Below are 10,915 nucleotides of genomic sequence, written 5' to 3'. Positions count from 1 at the left end.
CAGGGGAAAACCTCATGCGCCGTGCCATATATGGTCCGACGAGATGTGTGCTGTGTAAAGCTGATAATGAAACTACAGAACACCTTTTTTTGCGATGCATCTCTGTACAGCAAGCATGGAAAAACATAAAACCATATACTCACTTCTCTGGGGATTGGAGTGGAACAGACCTTATCAACGCATGGATAGAATGGGGTAACAATAACAAGGGAACGAAGGCAGTGAACTTACCCATTATTGTTAATTGGTCCATCTGGAAGACTAGGAACCAATCGATCTTCGAAGAAAGGGCGATCCACTGGCCAATTATAGAAGCTGGCATAATCACTGCATTTAACGAGCTACCTGATCCACCTCCCCCTAAACAGCGCAGAACAAACCCTCCTCCCATCATCGATCAGGGTACCCCATGGGCTTTTTTTGATGGAGCAGCTAATGTACAAAGCTGTGGGGGGGGGTATCATTCTATACTTATCTGAAAACCATTACTTCAACATCAAAGCGGGTCTGGGTGCTGGAACAAACAATTTTGCTGAGCTCATAACCCTGCGCCATTTACTACACTTTGCATTAAGCCACCATTGCACCAGCATCAACATCTTTGGAGATTCACAGATTGTCATTAATTGGTTCAATAGAATATCTACATGTCACTCACACACACTCAGAGTCATTCTTGATGAAGTCTTTCAGCTTAAAGAGGCATTTAACCAAATCAATGTATCTCACATCTACAGGGAACATAACCAGGATGCTGACAAATTTTCCAAGGAGGCCGCGCTGATGGAGCATGGACTCTGGGAGATCACCAAGATTTTGGACCAGCAGGAACAAAAATTTTATCATCGCCCATACATAGACCCGTCATACCCTACAGCGGGTCTACATGCGACATAATTATATCTAGCAGTTATGACAGCAGTTTTATATATGACAGTATTATATGTATAAACTTTTTTGCACAGACTGAAGGATGCCAAAAATGGCATCAATCTATACAGCCTACAGAGAAATCTGAACAGAAAACAAAATAGCATAGATATGCAATTTTGAGCAAAATGTACAGAGTAACAATGAACAAGGCATATGCGCAAAGCATTTACATATGTAATCTTTCATATTAATGAAATGTTACGGATTTTTCCAGTGGAAAAAAAAATATTAATTATTATTATAATATAGATATTATTTATCTAATAAAATTATAATATAGATATTATTTAATTTAATATAATATAGATTTTATTTAATTTAATAAAATTATAATTTAGATATTATTTAATTTTATTATTATAATATAAATATTAATTTAAATTAATATCTATATTATTTAATATAGATATTAGATATTATAGATATTAAAATATATATATATATAAGAGATCAGGGTAGGGATCCAACACCCGCTGATGCTCCAACCATCGTCTATGTTAAGATTAATGGGCCTTTTTTTCAATTTCTAAGGCCTCTCTGAATTTACGATGATGAAAATGGTCAACCCTGGCTATGACTTTAGCCTTCCTTTCCTTGACATTCTCATTTCAAAAAAGGAGGACGGTTCTTTCTCTCACCAAGTTTTTCAGAAGAAAACTCACACAGAGCAATATCTTAATGCAAATTCTCATCATTTCCCGGCTCAGAAACTAGGTGTTCTCAACACCTTAGCCACTAGGGCTTTACGAGTTTCCGATGATAATCATATTGATGATGAATAGACCCACCTCCTTAAGGTCTTTAAAAAGAATGGTTATAGCAAATCCCAGGGTCTGAGAGCTTTCCATAATGCAAAAAGAGGACCTAAGAGGAGGATCGATCCCAAGGATTGAGCTTATGGGGTTAATCTTTCTTTTATTCAGGGGACCACAAACAAAATCGCAAAGATCCTGAAGAAATATAATATTCCTTCTTCCTTCAGACCCCTTCGCACTATTCGAAGTTCTCTTCGTTCTGTCAAGGACCCGGTTAACCCCAAGGATGTGAAGGGAGTTTATATTATTCCTTGTTCCTATGGGACTCCTTACATTGGAGAGATTGGTCGATCAATAAATCAGAGGATTTGTGAACATGCTACAGACATCAAACATGGGAGGTCTCGCTCCTCAGCCTTGGCAGAACATATAGAAAAGACCAATCATCACATATATATAGAAGAGGTTAAATTCATAGCTAGGGTTGACCATTTTCATCATCGTAAATTCGGAGAGGCCTTAGAGATTGAAAAAAGACCCATTAATCTTAACAAAGACGATGGTTGGAGCATTAGTAGGTGTTGGAACCCTGTCGTGATCTCTTAAAAAAATTATATATATATATATATATAGATAGATATAATATCTAATATCTAATATCTATATTAAATAATATAGATATTAATTTAAATTAATATATATATTGTAATAATAAAATTAAATAATGTCTACATTATAATTTTATTAAATTAAATTAAATCTATATTATATTAAATTAAATAATATCTATATTATGATTTTATTAGATAAATAATATCTATATTATAATAATAATTAATATTAATAAAGGGCTAAATTCATTATTTTATTTTTATAATTATTATTCATTTTTATACATTTTATTTATTTATTTTATTATAGCATTTTAACTAAATAAATAATAATAACAATATTAATAATACCGGCCTGGAGTATGCCGTAAAACTGCTTCTGCTTGGCTAAGAGCTCGTCTTCCTCGGACGTAAGGAAACAGGTTAACGGCCCAAGACCCAGAGGCATCTGGCAGGAGTGAAAGCCTGCTCCCTTACGGACCACCAGCGGGTTATTACAGGTGGCGTGGTTTTCCTTGATAACAGTGATGAGTCAAACCAACATTCGCGGATAGCAGCGAGAGATGGTTGTCCTCACTGTTGGTTTGACACCTGAGTTTGATAGGTTTTGCCACCTTCGGAAAAAAAAAACAATATTAATAATAATTAATATCCTTTTTAATTCAAATTAAACAAATTAAAATCAAAAACAAAAATAAAATAATAAAAAATAGCTGTTTTTTCTAATGGCTAGTTAATTGCTCTTTTCATCTAATTATTTCAATGATTTTGTTCATCGTCTTGTCTGAAGATGAACCACAAATGTGTGGACGAAATTGCTCCTATGTGAATTTTTTCGGAAAAAAATTATTATGAAAAACTTAAGTATTTTATTAGATATTTCATTTTTAATTTATCTTTAACTAAAGCTTCATTTCGGCATGTAATTGGTCTATGTGATGTTTCCGAAAGAATTTATTATGAAAAACTTAAGTATTTTGTTAAATATTTATTTTTAACTAAAGCTTCATATCGGCATGTAATTGGTCTTAACTTTTTCAAATATTATAAATCAATTATATTTCCAAATAAAAAAGAAGCATGTTTCTCTTTTAGTAAATTTTTTTTTTTTAATTAATGTATTAATATTATTTTACAATATGTTGAAAATATGTGTGGAATAGTTTTTGATATTTTGGAAACTAGGTTATGTTATTCCGAAATTTTAGGGAATTTGGAAAGAGGTACTCGAAGAGATGTGAGAGTCAATTTGTTTCAATATTCGAGAGAGTTTAGGAATAGGTATGAAATGTTATGAAATTGGAATAAATGGAAACAATATCAAGAACCTGAATTTTTTGGAAATTGATTATGAAATTGAAAATATGGAAACATTTTACGAATCAATAATAAAATTAAGAATTTAGCCACATATATTTTGTAAATCTCATCATTAAAAGATTTTACAAACTCCTTAGTTATCTCTATCGCCTTTAATACCTCTTTAATACCCTTAATGTGAGTGAACAACATTATAAGAAAAGCATGTAAAATGAAAATGCTCAAATACACATTTTATATATATATATATCATGTTTTATATTTTAATTTTATTTTTTTCATTTTAAATGTTAATTTAATCTATATTAAAATGTTAATTTTATTCTTTCGATTGGGATGTGGACCGACAGTCGGGACAGCCTGGTCATATTAATTATCGGTACCTTTGAAATTAGTATTGTCGCCCACACGTGCTCAAGGCAATGGGTGTGGCGACCCTTGGCATGAGTGCATGCGAGGGTGGTGGGAAAGGTGGCAGGACAGGAGGTGAGGTGAGAAATAAAGGAAGGCACGGTAGGTATGCGAGCATTGTTAGAGTGTATACCTGTGGCAAAAGGTGGTGTTGCAGTGGACTGGGAAGGAGACAAACCTTGCGACTCCAAGCTTGGAGACGACCTACAATTGAACCCGGGTATGTTTTTCGGCCTTATTCCTCCACTGTAATGATGTTATGGTTGGGGTTTCGCTGGTGTAAGAGGGGGGTAAATAGGAAGATGTCCTGGGGGGTAGAGAACTGCTAGTGGCAATGGGGAAGGTAATTGGTGGCAATTGTTTGGTTCTGCGTCTATATTCTTTGCCAATTAGGTATTGCCTACAGCTAATGGGGGGATAACCTCATGCTGCTTGGTTTGGAAATGTCGGACCCCTTAAACCGCGTTTGGTGTGAGGATGACAGTAGTAGGCAAATGGGTGAGGGCAATGAGATGGAAGATGGGGGAAGGGGGGAGCAGTCGATAAGGTGCATGGGAGGCAAACCTTATAGTTGCAGACAAAGCAAGCGTTGATTTAACCGGAATTCTGTTAAACACACATGGACAGCCAAGACAGTATGAAAGATAAACATGCAATTCATTTTTTATTAACAGAAGATATACATTTATAGTACATTATGTGACTCTTGGGTTTCAGATCCCAAGGTCTCTTGGACTGCTTTTGTCCATTCAACTTCCACACTAACCATTTAGGATTAGGTGTCCAACATTCCCCCCCTTAATCCGAAGGGTTATGTATGAGTCCAAGAAGAGAGCTGTAATACAACATGTGCAAAAAATGCATGGCAGCACTAGGCTGAATGTGCTCTATGAAATGTTGGTATAAAGGGCAGTGGTTTAAGGATGACCACCAACACTGGAACGCTTAGTGCAGTTCCCGGAACTCTTCCAATACTGGCAAGAAACTGAAGTTTTCTGCTAGAGGAAGTGATCCTATTGTTTTAAAGAGGGAAACCTTCAACCATAAAAGGGAGGTCTCACCCCGCATAAAAGGTAAAACTTCAACCTGAAAAGGGAAGTCTCAACCTGTGATGGTTTAAGGATAACCAACAACTCTGTAATTCCTGGAATTCTTCCAAAACTGGCAAGAAGCTGGAGTCTTCTGCTAGAGGAAGTGTCCCAGATTGCCAACTGAAGGCATGTTTAGGCATCTTTGTCTCTGGCTACAACTCTGAAACTGGTGTGGCAGGTTGTGGCTCAGGCTCGCTTGATGTGACTTTGAAGCTTGTAGATGACCATCATTTCCCCCCTGTCAAGTACAAGGTGAGAAGATGGAGAAAACTCAACTGCAAGACTGTTCAATACTCTAGAACAAGTTCTAACATGCGTTTGGAATATCTTCTTGGTTGTTGATGCCCATTGCCAAGAAGCGATCCATCCAAGATGAATCTTTGTTCTTGCAGGACGTTTATTTCTGAAGCATCTGTGTGAAGAATGACTGGTTTTATGACAGTGCTTACATGGATGAAGATCAAAACAATGATCTTTCAAATGGCCAACTCGATCACAGTGTTGGCATTTCACAATCTGTTGTTGTTGTTGTTGCTGTGGAAGAGGGGCAGAGTCCGGAACAGCTGAAGCTGAACTGTCATAAGGAGCAGGTGAACTGTCATGAATGAATCCAGCACTCTGAAACTGAATGGGCTTGGCATAGTCTGGAATATGAAAGGACAAGTCCTTGTCATATCCAAGACCAGTTTTGTGCTTGTTGTGGACAAGCTGTTCCCAAGGTCTGATGATGGGCTTGGGAAGTGCAGACTGAGTTTCTGCATCTGCATGTACAATTGTTGCTTTATTGGGCACTGGATCCGAATGAACTTCAGCAATATTGTTTTGCTGTTTATGGGAGTATGTTTCATTGTTCTGAACAGAAACAGGTTCAGAATGATGACTCCACTGCTGTAATTCTTCTTGCTGTAGCTTTGTCTCCAACTGCAAAAACTCAATATTTTCCTGTGCATTTTGTAGACATGTCTGAATTTCTGAGAGAAAATCCTTACTGATTCTGACTGTCCCATCAACAGTGGAAAAGATTAGATTATTTAGTAACTGTAATGCATCATCAATTTGCTCCATTTAATGACAATGTTGCACAAATATCTCATACAATGCCAAATAACCGCAACTTTAAAGAATATAAATAGCCCCCAATGCTTATGAACTTTGAACTCTGTCGTTCCAATTAATCCTCCAATTGATGAGGATGCCCTTTTAACAGCTCAGACCACATTAATAGAAATGTCTCAGTTCTTTGATGGAATGGATGAGCATGGAAATCTTCGAAATACCAATGGACATGACACAGATGGAGATGCTGGTTATTTTGAAAAATAATGCAAAGTGGCACCTTCTAGTAATGGCAAACAACAATGCTATAAGGGAAGGTGCAATCAGTGGTAAGCAAGGAACCCCAGATTAGATTGTGCATCTTTTGAACATTATATACGTTATAGAATTCATCGAGCCCTGAGTGGATGTATACGGCACTGATCTCAAAAATCCTGGCACAGTGAAGTCAGGTTATATATATATATATATATATATATAGATATATATATATATAGATATATATATATATATACGCGGTTCTCTCAATGTTTATGGGACTATACTATTTTTGAAGTTCATCAACCATATGACCAATCTCGATCACTGAATTATGCTAACAACCTGCTATAGGAACTTTCCATTTGATGCAATTAGAAATGCATATCATGGCAAACTTTTCATATAGAATAGCTGGAAATTAATCAAATAATGCAAGAAATATTCTTGGTGTTGTCCTGTTCGGATTTGTGAGAAGTCCGTGGCATTTTCGGGTAAATATGCAACACACAAGGCTTTCTGCTGCCAGATTATTTACAGTTATTGGTTGAGATCTGACTTGACATACATAGTATATTGATGATCCATGGCCGCGCTTTTGATTTGTTCATTTGTTCATGTTTATATATACATAAACAATTACGTATTCCGCGTCATCCAACAGCTTTGATTCCCTGCTTTTCGTCCATATTAGGATTTTCGTTTTGACTTTGATATCAATAATGAAAGGTTCATGAATGTATTAATTAGGTTTGTAAACTCCCTGGAGATCGAGAATCGCACGGGAGAAAACGCTTCAGACAGATGCTACGTAAATTCTTTATTCCAGGAACTCGCCAGACAGACAATTCTACAAGCTTGCATTGCGGATTGCCTGTACTTGATCCAGGGTTAACATAAAAATTGAATAGTTTCCTTGTATTAGAAGATGATTACAGGATTGTGATTGGAGATGCGATGTCTACTTCTTCTAAACAAGATTTCATTTATTCGAAATTGTTTGTAACCAGAGGCGTGGCCTGCTTAGAATCTTTGATCCTCTTAAATGAATTTTCAGCGTACCATTATTCAATGTACACATGTAAAACGGTCTTCAAAATAGTTCAAGAACCAAAGCAAACATCATCGTTCAATATAGTGCAACATACATACCATAGAATACCAAACGGTCTTCACAGAGCATACACCTCCCAGTACCACAATCCGGCGGAATTGTTTATGTGTTTGATAGCGTGCCACCTGAGAAGGTACAATCAGTGCTTTTACTTTTGGGTGGTCGTGAAATACCTCCAGGCCTCTCAGGCATGCCTATTCGTGGCCATCATCATCAAAAGGTTTTGGCAGACATACCACAACGTTTGAATCAACCACAAAGAATTGCTTCACTTACGAGATTCCGGGAAAAGCGTAAAGAGCGTTGTTTTGACAAGAAGATCCGCTACAGTGTGCGGAAAGAAGTTGCTCTTAGGATGCAACGTAACAAAGGTCAATTTACATCTACACAGTCCAATTCTGAGGATTTGGGTTCATCTGCAGCAAAGTGGGATCCCTCTCAAGGTTGGCACCCTGACAGTAATGGTAACCAACAAGAAGTTGTAACTCCAGAATGAGCGGAATTGTTTATGTGCATTCAATGGCAGACAACATCGTATTCACCATAATATCGCATATATGCCACATTTTCACTGCAAATTCAACAAATATATACCGCATCTTTCAAAACTGGCAAGATTCATCAAACACGCTTCATCAAACAACGAACACGAGAAGCAGATTCATCAAATACGCTTCAGTATTGCAGATAGCACCTTCCTTCCTTTAAAATGTAGCTGCTCAGCTTCAGTGCCTTCCCTGAAAACCTCCTAGACCTAATTCGAAATATCCATTGCAAATGTGTATCTGCTAATAAAATTGGTGACCATTAACACCAATCAGAGGACATCATAAGCTCTGGAGCAGTGGCATTGCGGAGGAAAACAGGGTATCCAAAAGGGCATTGCATTTGAAACCCAGATTGTGTATACTGTAAAATTGTAATCTTCAGTGATAATTTTTAAAGAAGATTGATTTAACAGTAAGCTGTAGTTGCAGATTGAAGAATAACAGAGACCAGAAAGGGATAACAGACTTAAAGAAGAGAGGATAACAGAGTTGAGGCTTTCCTTGCCACATTCAAGATTGTTGAAAAACTCAAGATTCAATTTTTCGCAGTGACATTCTTGAAGGTTTCATGGTCACAGAGACTGCTTGCGTTCTTCAGCTATTTTAAACCATGGAAAAAACGAATAGAATACACCAACCTGCAGTGATATGAATATGTGGATGACGATGAAAAACCTGTCTTCAGCTCGGATGCCTTTCAGTCTCCATCTGAATACGCGCTTGAATCCTATACAAAAAGAGTTCTGGTACCAAAATTCTCCACCGCTTGGGACCTCTTCCGCCCTTGAACCAATATATAGCCTTTAATCACACAGCGTTGAAGGGTATACAACGTTCATAGCCAGCGTACACAGTAATGTCAGAACAGCGTACAGTAATGTCACCAGCGTTTAATAATGAGGTGTAGTAAAAATGGAATGCGCAGAGGTGGACAGGCGTTTCTGAGGCAGAGACTGAATTTAATTATTCAAACTGACAGACAGGCGAGGGTGTAACGCATATTAGGTTTATGTTGCAACAGGACAGCGTTAATTATCATGAAACGCTTGGCAGTCAGGACAGCCAATAATGGTAAATCGCAGATGTAGCAGCGCTTTTAAATGGGGCGTTTATGGACAGGGAGCGCAGGTAGTGGCAGAGAATGAGAGCGCAGGTACAGAGAGCGCTGGTATGGCAGACAGAGGTCAGAGATGTCAGTCAGCGGATTTCAGGCAGAAAATAAACTGCATAGAGAGGCCATAAAACAAATGGCTCAAATTAATTTGCAGGGCAGGAATACGCCTGCTCTGATACCATGTTAAACACACATGGACAGCCAAGACAGTATGAAAGATAAACATGCAATTCATTTTTTATTAACAGAAGATATACATTTATAGTACATTATGTGACTCTTGGGTTTCAGATCCCAAGGTCTCTTGGACTGCTTTTGTCCATTCAACTTCCACACTAACCATTTAGGATTAGGTGTCCAACAAATTCCTCTCGGGGCTATGGCAAAGCCAGAGACCCTTATTGGAAAGCTAAATGAGAACGAGTGAGAGGCAGCGCTATTATTTCCTGGGAAGAGGGGGCAGGGGTCCCAATTTCTTCATAGCATACAGTAAGGAGGAGGAGGGGAATGTGTGATTGGTTTAGGCAAGGGAAGGCTTACCTGAATGTGAACGGAAGTTGTTGGGTATGGAAAAGGGGAGCGACAGCGGAAAGCTGGAACCAACCCCATTGCAGGGTTCGGTCTGTGGACCACCCTAGCTTCGAGGCTGAGAGAGCAAGGGGAGAGGAGAAGCATGGAGTGGCTCATTGTGCTGGCAAACAAAATAGGAAAGGTACCAAACTGCAGTGATTTTTTTTGGATTAACAAACTGTTGTTGTCACCAGGGCTCAGGAAATCTAGACATGGCTCGACCTGTGAGAGGACGAGGACAAGGAAGGAGAGGCTCGGCACCCAGAAAGGATAAGGAGCCAAGCACGTCGAAGCCCCGCAGGGGCAGGAAGTCGGTAGAACACCTTATCACTGAAGCGGCGGAGGCTTACCGTGAGGGGACGGATGAAGGAATACGTAAACTGTTAGAAGAGTGGGAGGAGGAAATAAAACAAGGCAGTGAGACAAAGGAAGACATGGACAACTGGAGGACTTTAGTCCCGGACCCGGGCAACACCAGAGGACGAATTACGCAATTTAAACAAACTATATACCTCTATTGGTTGATGAAGAGTTTATTGGGCAAAGCAATGGAACAGATTTCTGTTGGAATGGCAGTGACACTCCAAGGTATGTCAAGTTACAAGCAAGATTTGCATAAAATTCTCTTCCAACTTCATAAACAAGACATCAGGTTGGATAGAATTGACTGCCACATCCCGTGCATATTGGAACTGAATGAGATGCCTAGGGCATCAGCCAAGGATCCGACACCCATCGAATCTGCCTCGAAGGAACATAAGGGACAGTCACTTACCCATGCATACTTTTATTTTATGCAGATAGTTTTTAATTTTTGTTATGCAGATATAAGTTCAGATAGATATTTAGTGTGTGGACATGAAACAGAGACATATCTAGCTTGGCTAGAGAGATTAAGACTTTATTGTTTTTGGATGGCTTACAATGCGAATAGGTGGCTAACAGACTTGGTTTCCCTTCGAGGCAAGTTGAGGTCACCTAGCCAATCTATGTGGTGTAAATTTGCCTTTGTTTAATAGAAAATGGAATAGACCTACCAAACTTAACAAAAAAAATGTTAATTTTATTATTTAAAATTTAAATGTTAATTTAATTTATATTGAAATGTAAAAAAATATATATCTTTCATGTTTT

General features: G+C 38.1%; 1 pseudogene; it reads left to right on the top strand.

The window, feature by feature from the left end:
- The first annotated feature begins 4,041 nt into the window (after nt 1-4,041).
- LOC149161979 (GATA transcription factor 28 pseudogene) lies at nt 4,042-8,045 on the top strand (annotated as a pseudogene).
- Nucleotides 8,046-10,915: the final 2,870 nt, after the last annotated feature.

The sequence above is a fragment of the Pinus tabuliformis genome, chromosome 5_2, assembly GCF_031772625.1.
Source record: "Pinus tabuliformis cultivar Carrire ecotype Pingquan chromosome 5_2, CPIR1, whole genome shotgun sequence".
NCBI classification, from domain to species: Eukaryota; Viridiplantae; Streptophyta; class Pinopsida; order Pinales; family Pinaceae; genus Pinus; species Pinus tabuliformis.
This window is presented reverse-complemented; position numbering and strand designations above follow the sequence as displayed.